The sequence below is a fragment of the Phyllobates terribilis genome, unplaced genomic scaffold (assembly GCF_046119375.1).
Source record: "Phyllobates terribilis strain yellow unplaced genomic scaffold, ASM4611937v1 Scaffold_12__6_contigs__length_324123572, whole genome shotgun sequence".
In the NCBI taxonomy this organism is placed as follows: domain Eukaryota; kingdom Metazoa; phylum Chordata; class Amphibia; order Anura; family Dendrobatidae; genus Phyllobates; species Phyllobates terribilis.
Window position 1 is genome coordinate 22,548,640 of NW_027362772.1, and position 19,088 is coordinate 22,567,727.

At 42.6% G+C, this 19,088-nt stretch overlaps 1 protein-coding gene across 1 annotated transcript in view; it reads left to right on the top strand.

Moving 5' to 3' along the window:
- Window positions 1–1,328: 1,328 nt before the first annotated feature.
- The window catches only part of LOC141172958 (chymotrypsin inhibitor-like), a 58,407-nt gene continuing 40,647 nt past the window's right edge, over window positions 1,329–19,088 (top strand). Inside the window, exons 1-2 of the mRNA XM_073657573.1 lie at window positions 1,329–1,510; window positions 2,026–2,073. The gene's annotated coding sequence lies outside the window, so the exon portion shown is untranslated. The remainder of the gene's footprint in view (window positions 1,511–2,025; window positions 2,074–19,088) is intronic.

The following is a 19,088-nucleotide window of genomic DNA, read 5'->3' on the forward strand; positions in this document are numbered from 1 at the left end:
CACAATAGAAGCAGTGAAAGTTTTCAGTGCACAGGAATCCCATCTATATCATCAGTCACTCACCTTTTCAAATAATCAAATGGAGAACAAGAATGGAAGTAAATAAAAATAAACATAGAAAAAAGAGAAAAAAGAAAATTTTAAACACTAAACATCTTATTATTATTAGAGGGCAGACTCAGTAGAGTTATCTCATTATCATTAGAGGAAGGGGTCAACAGAGTCATCTCTCTATCATTGGAGGGCAGGGTCAGCAGAGTCATCTCAATATCATTAGAGGAAGAGGTCAGCAGAGTCATCTCTCTATCATTGGAGGGCAAGGTCAGTAGGGTAATTTCATTACCATTAGAGGGCAGGATTAGCAGGGTCATCTCATTATCATTGGAGGGCAGGGTCAGTAGGGTCTACTTATTATCATTAGAGGGCAGGGTCAGCAGGGTTTTCTCATTATCAATAGAGTGTGGGGTCAATCGTCATCTCTTTATCATTAGAGGGCAGGGTCAGCAGAGTCATCTCTTTATCATTGGATCATGTTCAGCAGAGTCATCACATTATTATGGAATGCAGGGTCAGTAGAATCTTCTCATTATCATTAGAGGGCAGGGACAACAGGGTCAAATGATTATCATTGGAGTGTTGATCAGTAGTGTCTTCTCATTATCATTGAAGGGCAGGGTCAGCTGATTAATCACATTATCATTGGAGGGCATAGTCAAAGAATCTTCTCATTATCATTAGGGGGCAGAGTCAGCAGGGTCATCCAATTGTCATTGAAGTGCATAGTAGAGTCTTCTCATTATCGTTAGAGGTCAGGGTCAGAAGATTCATCTAATTATCATTGGAGGGCAGGGTCAAAAGGGTCATCTCAGTATCATTAGAGGGCAAAGTCAGCAGCGTCATCTCTTTATCAATAGAGGGCATCGTCATTAGGTTCACCTCATTATCATTGGAGGGCATGGTCAGCAGAGTCATCTCATTGTCATTGGAGAGCACGGTCAGCAGAGCCATCTCATCACATTATCATTAGAAGTTGGAGTCCTCTTAGTCATCTCATTACTATTCGTGAGCAGTGACAGCAGAACTATCTCAGTAATAAAGTATGGTCAGCAGAGTCACAAGGATGGGCTCAGGGGAGTCCTCTCATTACCATGAGATGTTGGGGTAGTAACTTTTTTTTTCAATTTCCGATTTTTTTTGGTACACTTAAACTTTGAAAAATTCTTAAAAATGGAATGACAATACATGAGCTCAGACATGTCAGAGAAAAATCGAGAATGAACTTGTCTCTGCAGCCTCAGATTAGTCAATCAGCCTCATTACTGACAACTGACTCACAATTAATTATTGTGCTCCTCGGAGTAGACGAGCAGTTTGCCCTATTTTTCTCGTGATTGCCTGGGATCCCCACACTTGCTCTGCAGGCTCCTTGGAGATACTGGTGTATGGCAGCGTACGGCACAAGAAGGGTCTCCGTCAGACGGTGCATGTAGATCCCACCTGTATAACAAGAGTAAGTACCAGAGTGATCATTTTCTTGGCTTCTTACGTCCTTTAGGAAATTATGTCTTTAGGGTGTTGGTGGGAAAAACTGAAACAGTTTAGTAAATTATTTTAATCCATGGTTAAATATTCTGGATTATGGGACAGTCATAGAAAGGAATGCGAAAGTTACTCATAAGGGTGGAGAACCACTTGGAAGGCAACCCAAAATGCGCTGGTAGCCTTAATCCTCCGACCATCAGTCTTCCAATCTTTTCCTTTTGCGTCTGAACTCATAAAATGATGGATTAATCATTTTGGTTGAGTATTTGTAATATAAGTCATGTGTTGGTGGAAGATGAGTATAACTATAGATTGTATCCTGGTCCTGGTGCCCGAGGAGTGAAAAGGCTCCTGAAAGCAAAGATTGGAGAAGATTTTGGCACCTAACCTGGATAAGTCCCCAACAGCGCTTGTACCTAGTTCCGCCATGGTGATACTTGTATTTTAGTTTTTTATTTCTTATTTTTTTCTTCTATTTTTCAGTGAAAAGATGAACAGAATCATCATCGTCCTGGATGAGTTTCATGAACAGTAGGCAGATTAACAGTCCACCCATTTATTAGGATCCTGTCCACTTTTTGAGGAGTAGTTTGGAAATTTCTGGGTCTGAAGTTCCAAAAACAACTGAGCAGAACTGAAGAAGTTTCTCTTACAAACAATTCCTGAATATGGAGTGAAATAGGGTGAAGGAGTAGGGATAAGCAGACTTGTGGAAGTTCAGGTAAAGTTCTGGTAACCAAACCAAACTTTGGACTAAAGTTTGGGTCGGGTACCAGAACTTTACCAAAACTTGATCCCGAACCCTATTGAAATGTATGTGGACCTGAACTTTGGAGCTGGAAAAAAAAAACTCATTTCTATCCAGGAGCAGATCCAGTTGCCCAAATTAAGGGAACTCAGTGCTCTGTAATAGGCTCACGCGATACAGCGAATACCTGAAGTTTTCGTTTCCAAACCCCAAGCACCATTCCTACTATTGAGCAGAGAAGAAAAGTTTCGCCAAGAAGTAAATTGTCTCAGCTCAACATTTGTCTTGGAGGGAGCAGGAGTTGTCCCCTTAGTATTGGCATTAGTTTTCCTAATAACAAAGTCTTTTTGCTATGCTTTCAGAGCAGAAACTCTACAATCGATATGTGTTAGTTTTTGTAGAGTTTCTGCTCAGAAAATTCAGTGTGAGTGCAACCCAATTGTCTTACTATTTGCCTTGACTTTGAAAAATTAAAACAATGTGTACATATAGATTTATGTGAGTGAATCAAAAATGACAAGTTTTTCATGTGGAAACAGCTTCTGGAAATCCTCCTTCAGACTTTGTGCAAACTGAGTATTTTTTAGAAGTTTTTGGAGCAGAAACTGGGCAGAAAACTCCTGAAACACTTGAAGGTTCTGCTCAGTTTCTGCTACAAAAACTCACCTTAGGGGGTTTTTGAAGGACTTTTTTTTCATCACTTAACCAGTACGTGGACGTGATGTCTTTTAAACACTGGCAAACCAGCGGAGTTTTCCAAAAGGAAGATGCTTCCTGAAACTTTTTTTTTCTTAAAGACACTTTTTTTTGCCCAGATTCCTGATATTTGGCCATTGGCGGCATTGTGAAGCGTCCCATTGCCTTGTACTGTAAAGTATAGAGTGTCTTTAGAGCGGAAAATCTTTGGAATCTTTGGAAATGTGAAGTGCTTAAAAGACACTTAAGGTGACGTTTCCACAATGAACTTTTTGGTGAGTTTTTGATGTTGCAGAGTTTCTGCACTCATTAAGTAATATAGATTACTTGCATTTTGGGGTCTCCCGTGGGCATAATGCTACTCAGACAACACAGGGTGAGGGTAAAACAGCGTCACAATACTTTATTGAACCACCAAACAGACAATAAACATGTAGAACAGCCCCAGCTAATACTCGAGATGGTACAAATGACAGAGTCTCACCCTTCTGCTGGCCCACCGGGAATAGAGCAGCTGTGATTTTGGGGCTTCCTGGGCTGACTACTCCCACCAATGGCACCCCACTTTTCGCTGGCACCCAAAGAGAGGAGGTAATGACAAGCTTAGGAAGCTCACAGTCCATTCAGATACATGGCCAGGAGACCCAAGGGTCCCAACCTGGCTTCTCCTTACATATCCCTGGGTTCCAGGTGACTGGAGGGTCCCAACCTGTCTAACCCAAACATCTCCATGAGACCAGGTGACCCGAGGGCCCCAACCTGGCTTCTCCTAACATATCCCTGGGTTCCAGGTGACCGGAGGGTCCCAACCTGGCTACCACAAACATATCCATGTGACCGGGAGACGCGAGGGACGCAACCTGGCTTCTCCTAACATATCCCTGGGTTCCAGGTGACCGTAGGTTCTCAACCTGGTTACCACAAACATATCCATGGAACCAGGTGACTAGAGGGTCCAACATTGTTTCCCCAAATGCATCCATGGGTTCTATGATAGTAAATGGAGCAGATCTGTATTCCTCCAGCCAGGGCCATAGTCCCTTAATCTGGCATCCTGTAGAATCCAAATCTGTGTCTCTCTTGATGGAGCCATGTTGTTCTAGCTGTTGCTCCGGCAATTCACTCTGATTCCTCTTGCAGAACGATAGAAATCCCTTTTTATTTTAACATCTGTGGCTCTAGTCATCATCCACAGAGCAGGGTGGAAATCTCATGTCTTATTGTTTGAGCATTTTATCAATTTGCATAGTTTGTCCTCCATTGCTCTGCAGGTCAACAAACTAACTGGTCTGATACAATATGTAATCGTTGTCCTCCAGAGATAACAGACAATACGTTGCAGTAAATATCAACTCAAGTGTCAACATCCAGGCTTGTACAAACAATATTCTGTGCTTCTTGACCAACCAAAGAGAAACACATAACTTCAAAGGTCAATATAAAGATAATAGTGTATGTCTCCTGGCCTACTGAATTTACGTCTGGATAATTAAGATTAAATGCTGTGTCGTCACACTCCCCAAAAACTCATTGTGGAACTGCAACCTAAAAGACTGAACATATGAACATCGATTTGTTTTTACATAGAAATGCATGTTCAATCTTTAGAGATTTAGAGATTAGTAGGTCAACCTACCAATACGCCGTCAGTGTTTTCCCTAAAGCGTCTCAACAGATGTTTTTCAAAACCTGAAGCAGAAGAAAAAAAATGATGAAAACAGCAAACATAGGAAAGGCCAAATAGTTACAATAGAAACAAAAATTAAGAGCCTTTGAAGCAATTTTTGGAGTTGACCTTCTTCAAAAAGCTCCTTAGAAAACATCATGTACACATCCTAAGGATCTGTTCACACCACATTTGGGCATATGTGCAGCATTTCAAGCTCTGCGTTATCGATTTCTGTTTGTTATAACTTTTCTCATTTATTTTCTCTTTCTTTATTTTCGATTTCCAAGCGATAATGCCTGTGTGTGTCCAGAGCCAAGGAAGACATGACAAAAACAGCCCAGGATGCAGGATACTATAAGGCTATGTGCACACAGAGATGTAGTTTAGAAGGTTTAGGAGAAGAAAACTTGGAGGTTTTGCTCAGTTTCTGCTCTGAAAACTCTGCAAAAATAAGAAATCCTCCATAAACTTCCCGAATAAGCAGCATTTCTTGATGCAGTTTCCACCTGAAATATTCACTATGTTCTGGTTTATTTGAGCCTCTGGAAGTCAACATGAATGACCCCATTTCATGGCAGCAAGCAGAGATCTTGATAATAGTCAGTAAGGCTGTGTGCCCACGATGCGGATTTAATGCGTTTACACGGCGGCATTTCCGCCGCGGAAGCGCATTAAAATCGCTTGTTAAGTTGTCTGCCATGTTTCCCAATGATAATCCGCATGTGCTGTGCACATGCTGCAGAAATTTCCGCTACGGATTATCATGGCGGAAAAATCTGCAGCACAACCAATTTCCGCAGCTTATACTCTACCCACATAATACCTTTATACAGTACACATATAATACCTCCATACAGTGCCCACATAATACCTCCATACAGTACCTACATAATATCTCCATACAGTGCCAACATAATACCCTTATACTCTGCCCACATAATACCCTTATACTCTGCCCACATAATACCCTTATACTCTGCCCACATAATACCTCCATACAGTGCACAAATAATACCTCCATACAGTACCCACATAATACCCTTATGCTCTGCCCACATAATAACTCCATACAGTGCCCACATAATACCCTTATACTCTGCCCACATAATAGCTTTATACAGTACCCACATAACACCTCCATACAGTGCCCACATAAAACCCTTCTACTCTGCCCACATAATACCTACATACAGTGTCCAAATAAAACCCTTATACTCTGCCCACATAATACCTCCATAGTGCCCACAAAATACCTCCATACAGTACCCACATAATACCCTTATACTCTGCCCACATAATAACTTTATACAGTACCCACATAATATCTCCATACAGTGCTCACATAATACCTCCATACAGTGCTCACATAATACCTCCATACAGTGCACATATAATACCTCCATACAGTGCACACATAATATCTCCATACAGTGCACACATAATATCTCCATACAGTGCACACATAATATCTCCATACAGTGCACACATAATACCTCCATACAGTGAACACATAATACCTCCATACAGTACCCACATAATATCTCCATACAGTGCTCACATAATACCTCCATACAGTGCTCACATAATACCTCCATACAGTGCCCACATAATATCTCCATACAGTGCCCACATATTATCTCCATACAGTGCACACAAAATACCTCCATACAGTACCCACATAATACCCTTATACTCTGCCCACATAATAACTTTATACAGTACCCACATAATATCTCCATACAGTACTCACATAATACCTCCATACAGTGCACACATAATATCTCCATACAGTGCACACATAATACCTCCATACAGTGCACACATAATACCTCCATACAGTGCACACATAATACCTCCATACAGTGCACACATAATATCTCCATACAGTGCACACATAATACCTCCATACAGTGCACACATAATACCTCCATACAGTGCACACATAATACCCCCATGTAGTGCACACGTTATACCTCCATACAGTGCCCACATAATACCTTCATATAGTGCACAAATAATACCTCCATACAGTGCACACATATTATCTCCATACAGTGCACACATAATTAGAGATGAGCGGTGTTCGACTAGAACTGTTCGCCAATCTCAAATTCGAGCTGTTTTGGGCGGTGTTCGAGTTGTTCGACGAACCCGAACGATTTGCAAAAAATTCGGCTGTTCGAGGTTATGTTCGATAACTGTTCGTGCACCAAAAGCGTGTCCTGTATGTCTGGCGCTATTTAGAGCACCAATCATGCAGGGATTGTCTGCCACTCACTGTAATGCCACAGCCATGGTGGTTGTGGCATTACAGTGATTGCCCAAATCGATGGGAACAGTGCCCACAGTGAAACATGAAAAGCCGGCAATTCAGCAGCGGCATACACCGGTACCCGACAATTTAGAACCGAAAGAATAGAGCTTCACACATAGATTAGATAGATAGAAACATGTCAGCCACATATATACGAAGTACAGTGAAAGTGCTGCTTACTGTACTTGTCATTTAGCGTAAAGGATTTATCAAAAAAAATAATAGTGTTTTCATGCACCGTCTCTTTAAAAAAGCCGGCCGGCAATTCAGCATCTGTACCCGACAATTTATAACAGACAGAATAGAGCTTCACACATAGATTAGATAGATAGAAACATGTCAGCCACATATATACGAAGTACAGTGACAGTGTTAGTTACTGTACTTGTCATTTAGTGTAAAGGATTTATCAAAAAAAATAATAGTGTTTTCATGCACCGTCTCTTTAAAAAAGCCGGCCGGCAATTCAGCAGCGGTACCCGACAATTTATAACAGACAGAATAGAGCTTCACACATAGATTAGATAGATAGAAACATGTCAGTCACATATATATGAAGTACAGTGATAGTGTTGGTTACTGTACTTGTCATTTAGTATTAAAATAAAGGATTTATTATTAAAAAAATTGGCGTGGGGTTCCCCTTAATTTTAGGCTCTAGCGGAGGTTAAGCAAACGGCTGGGGCAGATGTTTGAAGCCTGGGAAGGGGGTAATACCCACGGAGCTTCCCAGGCTACTAATATCAGCCCCCAGCTGAATACATAGCCTTTACTAGCTATTAAAATGTGGGACCCCCCAAAAAAAATGACGTGGGGTCCCCCCTAATTTAATAGCTAGCAAAGGCTAGGCAGACAGCTGGGGGCTGATATTAATAGCCCAGGAAGGAAGCCATGAATATTGGCCCCCTCCCAGGCTAGAAACACCAGCCGTCAGCCGCCCCAGAAATGGCGCATTCATAGGATGCGCCAATTCTGGCACTTAGCCTCGCTCTTCCACGCTGCCCTGGTGCGGTGGCAGGGGGTAATAGGGTTGGGGTTGATGTCAGCTTATAATGCCAGCTGACATCAAGCCCAGGTTAGTAATGGAGAGGCGTCTATAAGACACCCCCATTACTAACCCCATAGTCAAAGTTAAAAAAAACACAAACACCCAGAATAAAGTCCTTTAATTGAAATAAAGACACAATCCTTTATTGTTCTAAATTAAACCATACTTACCGTCACGCCCATTCCAGCTGAAGCCAACGATCTCCTGCAATAAAAGAAAAATAATAAAGCAACCTCATCCTTACCTTTCCATGGTTCCCACGACAGCTTCAGCTCTGCTACATCGAGATGACAGGCTGGACCGCAGCAGAACGCTGCCATCCAGCCTGTCATCCCGCAGACACTGAGAAGCGCAGGCTTGCTTGCGCTGCTCAGCGTCTCTCTGTGACGACATCCAGATGAGCCGAGTTCATGTCCAATGAACTCGGCTCACCTCATGCACGTCACTGACAGCGTGGGAAAATTCTCACGCTGAAGCGGTGAGTGCAGGAGAATTCTCCCACGCTGTCAGTGACGTGCATAAGGTGAGCTCATGTCCAATGAACTCAGCTCACCTCCTGCACGTCACTGACAGCGTGGGAGAATTCTCCTGCACTCAGCGCTTCAGCGTGAGAATTCTCCCACGCTGAAGCGCTGAGTGCAGGAGAATTTTCCCACGCTGTCAGTGACGTGCATAAGGTGAGCTCATGTCCAATGAACTCAGCTCACCTCCTGCACGTCACTGACAGCGTGGGAGAATTCTCCTGCACTCAGCGCTTCAGTGTGAGAATTCTCCCACGCTGAAGCGCTGAGTGCAGGAGAATTTTCCCACGCTGTCAGTGACGTGCATGAGGTGAGCCGAGTTCATTGGACATTAACTCGGCTCATCTGGATGCCCTCACAGAGAGACACTGTGGAGCGCAAGCAAGCCTGCGCTTCTCAGTGTCTGCGGGATGACAGGCTGGATGGCAGCGTTCTGCTGCGGTCCAGCCTGTCATCTCGATGTAGCAGAGCTGAAGCTGTCATGGGAACCATGGAAAGGTAAGGATGATGTTGCTTTATTATTTTTCTTTTATTTCAGGAGATCGTTGGCTTCAGCTGGAATGGGCGTGATGGTAAGTATGGTTTAATTTAGAACAATAAAGAATTGTGTGTTTATTTCAATTAAAGGACTTTTTTCTGGGTGTTGTGTTTTTTTTAAATACTTTACTAGAAATACATGGTGGTCATGTCTAATATTGGCGTGACCCCATGAATTTCGGGCTTAGGGCCAGCTGATAATGCCAAGCTGGCCCTAACCCCTTTATTACCCAGTGAGCCACCGCATCAGGGCCCTGGATGAGTTGGGTACAGCGCCAGAAGATGGCGCTTCTATGAACGCGCCATTTTCCGGGGTGGCTGCGGACTGCAATTTGCAGCGGGGGTGGCCCAGAAAGCTTGGGCCTCCCTGCGCTGCGGATTCCAGCCCCCAGCTGCCTAGTTGTACCTGGCTGGACACAAAAACAGGGCGAAGCCCCACGTCAATTTTCTTTAAATTATTTCATGAAATAATTAAGAAAAAAAGGGCTTCCCTATATTGTTGTGTCCGGCCAGGTACAAGTAGGCAGCTGGTGGTTGGGGGCAGCCCGTTCCTGCCTGCTGTACCTGGCTGGACACAAATATAGTGCGAAGCCCCACGTCAATTTTTTTTAAATTATTTCATGAATTTCATGAAATAATTAAAAAAAAAGTACGTGGGGCTTCGCCCTATTTTTGTGTCCAGCCAGGTACAACTAGGCAGCTGGGGGCTGGAATCTGCAGCGCAGGGAGGCCCAAGCTTTCTGGGCCCCCCCCCCCGCTACAAATTGCAGTCCGCAGCCACCCCGGAAAATGGCGCGTTCATAGAAGCGCCATCTTCTGGCGCTGTACCCAACTCATCCAGGGCCCTGGTGCGGTGGCTCACTGGGTAATAAAGGGGTTAGGGCCAGCTTGGTATTATCAGCTGGCCCCAAGCCCAAAATTCATGGGGTCACGCCAGTATTAGACATGACCACCATGAATTTCTAGTAAAGTATTTAAAAAAAACACAACACCCAGAATAAAGTCCTTTAATTGAAATAAAGACACGATTCTTTATTGTTCTAAATTAAACCATACTTACCATCACACCCATTCCAGCTGAAGCCAACGATCTCCTGCAATAAAAGAAAAATAATAAACCAACCTCATCCTTACCTTTCCATGGTTCCCACGACAGCTTCAGCTCTGCTACATCGAGATGACTGGCTGGACCGCAGCAGAACGCTGCCATCCAGCCTGTCATCCCGCAGACACTGAGAAGCGCAGGCATGCTTGCGCTCCTCACTGTCTCGCTGTGACGGCATCCAGATGAGCCGAGGTCATGTCCAATGAACTCGGCTCACCTCATGCACGTCACTGACAGCGTGGGAAAATTCTCACGCTGAAGTGCTGAGTGCAGGAGAATTCTCCCACGCTGTCAGTGATGTGCATGAGGTGAGCTCATGTCCAATGAACTCAGCTCACCTCCTGCACGTCACTGACAGCGTGGGAAAATTCTCCTGCAATCAGCGCTTCAGCGTGAGAATTTTCCCACGCTGTCAGTGACGTGCATGAGGTGAGCCGAGTTCATTGGACATGAACTCGGCTCATCTGGATGTCGTCACAGAGAGACGCTGAGCAGCGCAAGCAAGCCTGCGCTTCTCAGTGTCTGCGGGATGACAGGCTGGATGGCAGCGTTCTGCTGCGGTCCAGCCTGTCATCTCGATGTAGCAGAGCTGAAGCTGTCGTGGGAACCATGAAAAGGTAAGGATGAGGTTGCTTTATTATTTTTCTTTTATTGCAGGAGATCGTTGGCTTCAGCTGGAATGGGCGTGATGGTAAGTATGGTTTAATTTAGAACAATAAAGGATTGTGTCTTTATTTCAATTAAAGGACTTTATTCTGGGTGTTTGTGTTTTTTTTAACTTTGACTATGGGGTTAGTAATGGGGGTGTCTTATAGACGCCTCTCCATTACTAACCTGGGCTTGATGTCAGCTGGCATTATAAGCTGACATCAACCCCAACCCTATTACCCCCTGCCACCGCACCAGGGCAGCGTGGAAGAGCGAGGCTAAGTGCCAGAATTGGCGCATCCTATGAATGCGCCATTTCTGGGGCGGCTGACGGCTGGTGTTTCTAGCCTGGGAGGGGGCCAATATTCATGGCTCCCTTCCTGGGCTATTAATATCAGCCCCCAGCTGTCTGCCTAGCCTTTCCTAGCTATTAAATTAGGGGGGACCCCACGTCATTTTTTTTGGGGGGTCCCCCATTTTAATAGCTAGTAAAGGCTATGTATTCAGCTGGGGGCTGATATTAGTAGCCTGGGAAGCTCCGTGGGTATTACCCCCTTCCCAGGCTTCAAACATCTGCCCCAGCCGTCTGCTTAACCTCCGCTAGAGCCTAAAATTAAGGGGAACCCCACGCCAATTTTTTTAATAATAAATCCTTTATTTTAATACTAAATGACAAGTACAGTAACCAACACTATCACTGTACTTCATATATATGTGACTGACATGTTTCTATCTATCTAATCTATGTGTGATGCTCTATCTTTCTGTTCTAAATTGTCGGGTACCGCTGCTGAATTGCCGGCCGGCTTTTTTAAAAAGACAGTGCATGAAAACACTATTATTTTTTTAAATAAATCCTTTACACTAAATGACAAGTACAGTAAGCAACACTATCACTGTACTTATTATATATGTGACTGACATGTTTCTATCTATCTAATCTATGTGTGAAGCTCTATTCTTTCTGTTCTAAATTGTCGGGTACAGATGCTGAATTGCCGGCCGGCTTTTTTAAAGAGACGGTGCATGAAAACACTAATATTTTTTTTAATAAATCCTTTACACTAAATGACAAGTGCAGTAACCAACACTGTCACTGTGCTTCTTATATGTGTGACTGACATGTTTCTATCTATCTAATCTATGTGTGATGCTCTATTCCTTCTTGTCTAAATTGTCGGGTACCGGTGTATGCCGCTGCTGAATTTGCCGGCCGGCTTTTTTAAAGAGAGTGTCTTCTGAGCAGTTTGTCAGCTTTTGGACACCTTTGCAGGTGTTTTCTATGTGTTTCTATGTGTTTTTGTTTGCCTGCCATTGGTTTTAACGGTGTTCGACGGTGTTCTAAGGTGTTCGACGAACAGTTCGACGAACAGTTCCTCGAACATCCCGGTGTTCGACGAACCGAACCGAACCCGAACACTACGGTGGTGGCTCAACACTACACATAATACCTTCATACAGTACCCACATATTACCCTTATACTCTGCCCACATAATACCTCCATACAGTACCCACATAATATCTCCATACAGTGCACACATAATACCTCCATATAGTACACACATAATATCTCCATACAGTGCACACATAATACCTCCATACAGTGCCCATATAAAACCCTTCTACTGTGCCCACATAATATCTACATACAGTGCTCACATAATACCTCCATACAGTGCCCACATAATACCTCCATACAGTGCACACATAATACCTCCATACAGTGCCCACATAATATCTCCATACAGTGCCCACATAATACCTCCATACAGTGCCCACATAATACCTCCATACAGTGCACGCATAATACCTCCATATAGTGCACACATAATATCAAAATACAGTGCACACATAATACCTCCATACAGTGCACACATAATACCTCCATACAGTGCCCATATAAAACCCTTCTACTCTGCTCACATAATACCTCCATACAGTGCAAACATAATACCCTTATACTCTGCCCACATAATACCCTTATACTCTGCCCACATAATACCCTTATACTCTGCCCACATAATACCCTTATACTCTGCCCACATAATGCCTCCATACAGTGCACACATAATACCCTTATACTCTGCCCACATAATACCTCCATACAGTGCCCACATAATACCCTTATACTCTGCCCACATAATAACTTTATACATTACCCACATAACACCTCCATACAGTACCCACATAAAACCCTTCTACTCTGCCCACATAATACCTACATACAGTGTCCACATAAAACCCTTAAACTCTGCCCACATAATACCTCCATACAGTGCTCACATAATACCTCCATACAGTGCCCACATAATACCTCCATACAGTGCCCACATAATACCCTTATACTCTGCCCACATAATACCCTTAAACTCTGCCCACATAATACCCTTAAACTCTGCCCACATAAAACCTTCATACAGTGCCCACATATTATCTCCATACAGTGCACACATAATACCTCCATACACTGCACACATAATACCTCCATACAGTGCCCACATAATATCTCCATACAGTGCCCGCATAATACCTCCATACAGTGCCCACATAATATCTGCATACAGTGCCCACATAATATCTCCATACAGTGCCCACATCAAACCCTTCTACTCTGCCCACATAATACCTCCATACAGTGCCCACATAATACCCTTATACTCTGCCCACATAATGCCTCCATACAGTGCCCACATAATACCTCCATACAGTGCACACATAATACCTCCATACAGTACCCACAAAATACCCTTATACTCTGCCCACATAATACCTCCATATAGTACCCACATAATACCTCCATACAGTGCCCACATAATACCCTCATACTTTGCCCACATAATAACTTTATACAGTACCCACATAATATCTACATACAGTGCCCACATAATACCCTCTTACTTTGCCCACATAATAACTTTATACAGTACACACATAATACCTCCATACAGTGCCCATATAAAACCCTTCTACTGTGCCCACATAATATCTACATACAGTGCTCACATAATACCTCCATACAGTGCCCACATAATACCTCCATACAGTGCCCACATAATATCTCCATACAGTGCCCACATAATACCTCCATACAGTGCCCACATAATACCTCCATACAGTGCACGCATAATACCTCCATATAGTGCACACATAATATCTAAATACAGTGCACACATAATACCTCCATACAGCGCACACATAATACCTCCATACAGTGCCCATATAAAACCCTTCTACTCTGCTCACATAATACCTCCATACAGTGCAAACATAATACCCTTATACTCTGCCCACATAATACCCTTATACTCTGCCCACATAATACCCTTATACTCTGCCCACATAATACCCTTATACTCTGCCCACATAATGCCTCCATACAGTGCACACATAATACCCTTATACTCTGCCCACATAATACCTCCATACAGTGCCCACATAATACCCTTATACTCTGCCCACATAATAACTTTATACAGTACCCACATAACACCTCCATACAGTACCCACATAAAACCCTTCTACTCTGCCCACATAATACCTACATACAGTGTCCACATAAAACCCTTAAACTCTGCCCACATAATACCTCCATACAGTGCTCACATAATACCTCCATACAGTGCCCACATAATACCTCCATACAGTGCCCACATAATACCCTTATACTCTGCCCACATAATACCCTTAAACTCTGCCCACATAATACCCTTAAACTCTGCCCACATAAAACCTTCATACAGTGCCCACATATTATCTCCATACAGTGCACACATAATACCTCCATACACTGCACACATAATACCTCCATACAGTGCCCACATAATATCTCCATACAGTGCCCGCATAATACCTCCATACAGTGCCCACATAATATCTGCATACAGTGCCCACATAATATCTCCATACAGTGCCCACATAAAACCCTTCTACTCTGCCCACATAATACCTCCATACAGTGCCCACATAATACCCTTATACTCTGCCCACATAATGCCTCCATACAGTGCCCACATAATACCTCCATACAGTGCACACATAATACCTCCATACAGTACCCACAAAATACCCTTATACTCTGCCCACATAATACCTCCATATAGTACCCACATAATACCTCCATTCAGTGCCCACATAATACCCTCATACTTTGCCCACATAATAACTTTATACAGTACCCACATAATATCTACATACAGTGCCCACATAATACCCTCATACTTTGCCCACATAATAACTTTATACAGTACCCACATAATATCTACATACAGCGCCAACATAATACCTCCATACAGTGCACAAAAAAAACATTCTACTCTGCCCACATAATATCTCTATACAGTCCCCACATAATACCTCCATACAGTGCCCATAAAAAACCTCCATGTAGTGAACACATAATACCTCCACACAGTGCACACATAATACTGCCATACAGTGCACACATTATACCTCCATACAGTGCCCACATAATACCCCCATACAGTGCCCACAAAATACCTCCATACAGTGCCCACAAAATACCTCCATACAGTTCCTACATAATACCCCCATATAGTGCACACGTTATACCTCCATACAGTGCCCACATAATACTTCCATACGGTGCACTCATTATTCCTCCATGTAGTGCACACATAATACCTCCATATAGTGCACAAATAATACCTCCATGCAGTGCACACAAAATATCTCCATACAGTGCCAACATAATACCCTTATACTCTGCCAACATAATAACTCCATATAGTGCCCACATAATACCCTTGTACTCTGCTCACATAATACCCTTGTACTCTGCCCACATAATACCCTTATACTCTGCCCACTAGAGATGAGCGTTGTTCTACTCGAACTGTTCGCCAATCTCAAATTCGAGCTGTTTTGGGCGGTGTTCGAGCCGGTCGGCGAACACGAACGATTTGAGAAAAATTCGGCTGTTCGAGGTTATGTTCGATAACTGTTCGTGCACCAAAATCATAACTGGATTTTTTCTCAGTAATGATGAAAATTAATGTTAATACGCAGTTTGAGTGTACAGCGGGGTGGGGGGAGGGGCAGGGGATGGATCTCTGCAGGAACAATGAAGATCTCCATTTTTTTTTCTCTTTCCCGCATTTGCAGTGGGGAGGTGCAATCTGTCAGCCTATCAGCAGCGCACACACGGAGCGAAGTGCTTTTTTTCACACAAGCAAGGGCATGTGTGATTGGCAGTGTATGTCACATGTCCTTGCCCTATAAGACCAAGCCATTTTCCCCGTCGCCACCATTTTCTCACTGCTGCAGCTGCGTGTTAGACGGCACCGCTGTTGCTGTGTGCGCTATACCTTGTTAATTTCAAGCCAATTTTCGCACAAATCTACAGATAGCTTGGGAGTAGGGAATAGTTGTGATTGCAGTCCTTTTAAGGACTAGGTTACAGCATTTCCTACGACTTTTATCAGGGAGGTCTGTGCTCTTAAATAGATAGATTGTGGGAGTAAAAACTAATTGTAATTGGAGTCCTTTTCAGGACTAGGTTACATCAGTTCCTATCAGTTTTTGCCAGGCAGGTCTGTGCCAGTGCTGTGCAAGTTTTTTTCACAGCATTTGGCTGAATCTAGCAAAGCTAATCCTTTTTGGCCTATTGCAGAGTGTGTTAGTCAGTGGAGTAGCCTATCTGTGTTGCAAGATATACCACCTGTGTATAGAATACCAATTTTTTTACTGCACCTAGTGAAGTAAAATCTTTTGGGCATAGCATCATTCTATTAGTCCATCTATACTGACCTCCATCAGGTTGCAAACTGAATATAATTTTTTTCTGCATCTAGCTCTGAAAAAATATTGGGCTTCTAGCAGTGTGTGGGACTTGGTCTATTAGTCCATCTATACTGACCTCCATCAGGTTGCAAATTAAAAATAATTTTTTTCTGCATCTAGCTCTGAAAAAATATTTGGGCTTCTAGCAGTGTGTGGGACTTGGTCTATTAGTCCATCTATACTGACCTCCATCAGGTTGCAAATTAAAAATAATTTTTTTCTTCATTTATCTCTGAAAAAATATTTGGGCTTCTGGCAGCGTGTGGGACTTGTTCTATTAGTCCATCTATACTGACCTCCATCAGGTTGCAAATTAAAAATAATTTTTTTCTGCATCTAGCTCTGAAAAAATATTTGGGCTTCTAGCAGTGTGTGGGACTTGGTCTATTAGTCCATCTATACTGACCTCCATCAGGTTGCAAATTAAAAATAATTTTTTTCTGCATCCAGCTCTGAAAAAATATTTGGGCTTCTAGCGGTGTGTGGGACTTGGTCTATTAGTCCATCTATACTGACCTCCATCAGGTTGCAAATTGAATAAAAAAATTTTCTGCATCTAGCTCTGAAAAAATATTTGGGCTTCTAGCGGTGTGTGGGACTTGGTCTATTAGTCCATCTATACTGACCTCCATCAGGTTGCAAATTAAAAATAATTTTTTTCTGCATCTAGCTCAGAAAAAATATTTGGGCTTCTAGCAGTGTGTGGGACTTGGTCTAATAGTCCATCTATACTGACCTCCATCAGGTTGCAAATTAAAAATAATTTTTTTCTTCATTTAGCTCTGAAAAAATATTTGGGCTTCTAGCAGTGTGTGGGACTTGTTCTATTAGTCCTTCTATACTGACGTCCAGCAGGTTGCAAATTGAATATAATTTTTTTCTGCATCTAGCTCTGAAAAAATATTTGGGCTTCTAGCGGTGTGTGGGACTTGGTCTATTAGTCCATCTATACTGACCTCCATCAGGTTGCAAATTAAAAATAATTTTTTTCTGCATCTAGCTCTGAAAAAATATTTGGGCTTCTAGCAGTGTGTGGGACTTGGTCTATTAGTCCATCTATACTGACCTCCATCAGGTTGCAAATTAAAAATAATTTTTTTCTGCATCTAGCTCTGAAAAAATATTTGGGCTTCTAGCAGTGTGTGGGACTTGGTCTATTAGTCCATCTATACTGACCTCCATCAGGTTGCAAATTAAAAATAATTTTTTTCTTCATTTAGCTCTGAAAAAATATTTGGGCTTCTAGCAGTGTGTGGGACTTGTTCTATTAGTCCTTCTATACTGACCTCCAGCAGGTTGCAAATTGAATATAATTTTTTTCTGCATCTAGCTCTGAAAAAATATTTGGGCTTCTAGTGGTGTGTGGGACTTGGTCTATTAGTCCATCTATACTGACCTCCATCAGGTTGCAAATTAAAAATAATTTTTTTCTGCATCTAGCTCTGAAAAAATATTTGGGCTTCTAGCGGTGTGTGGGACTTGGTCTATTAGTCCATCTATACTGACCTCCATCAGGTTGCAAATTAAAAATAATTTTTTTCTGCATCTAGCTCTGAAAAAATATTTGGGCTTCTAGCAGTGTGTGGGACTTGGTCTATTAGTCCATCTATACTGACCTCCATCAGGTTGCAAATTGAATAAAAAAAATTTCTGCATCTAGCTCTGAAAAAATATTTGGGCTTCTAGCGGTGTGTGGGACTTGGTCTATTAGTCCATCTATACTGACCTCCATCAGGTTGCAAATTAAAAATAATTTTTTTCTGCATCTAGCTCTGAAAAAATATTTGGGCTTCTAGCGGTGTGTGGGACTTGGTCTATTAGTCCATCTATACTGACCTCCATCAGGTTGCAAATTAAAAATAATTTTTTTCTGCATCTAGCTCTGAAAAAATATTTGGGCTTCTAGCAGTGTGTGGGACTTGGTCTATTAGTCCATCTATACTGACCTCCATCAGGTTGCAAATTGAATAAAAAAATTTTCTGCATCTAGCTCTGAAAAAATATTTGGGCTTCTATCGGTGTGTGGGACTTGGTCTATTAGTCCATCTATACTGACCTCCATCAGGTTGCAAATTAAAAATATTTTTTTTCTGCATCTAACCCAGCCAATAGTTTTGGCCTAATACCACAGTTTGGCCACTCAGCTCTGCTCGGTTACCATCCATTGTTTTTTTGTGCAAACAACTCCAGAGTTGTGAATTAGTTAACCACCAAAATGAGTGGAAAAAGGCCTGCTGCTGGTGGAAAGGGGAATAGGCGTGTTGGGAAGGGGAAAAAAGGTTGTGTCCGTGGGGTAGGTGCAGAAGAAAGACCATCTTCCAGCCAAACTAAAATGTCTACTTCTTTTAGCGGACAATGTGATAAGATCCCTTTCTTACGGCCACGCCAATTGCTACAAATTCCAGATGAGGCACAAAAACAGCAGGTGCTTCAACGGATATCAAGTGCTCCTTTAAGTGG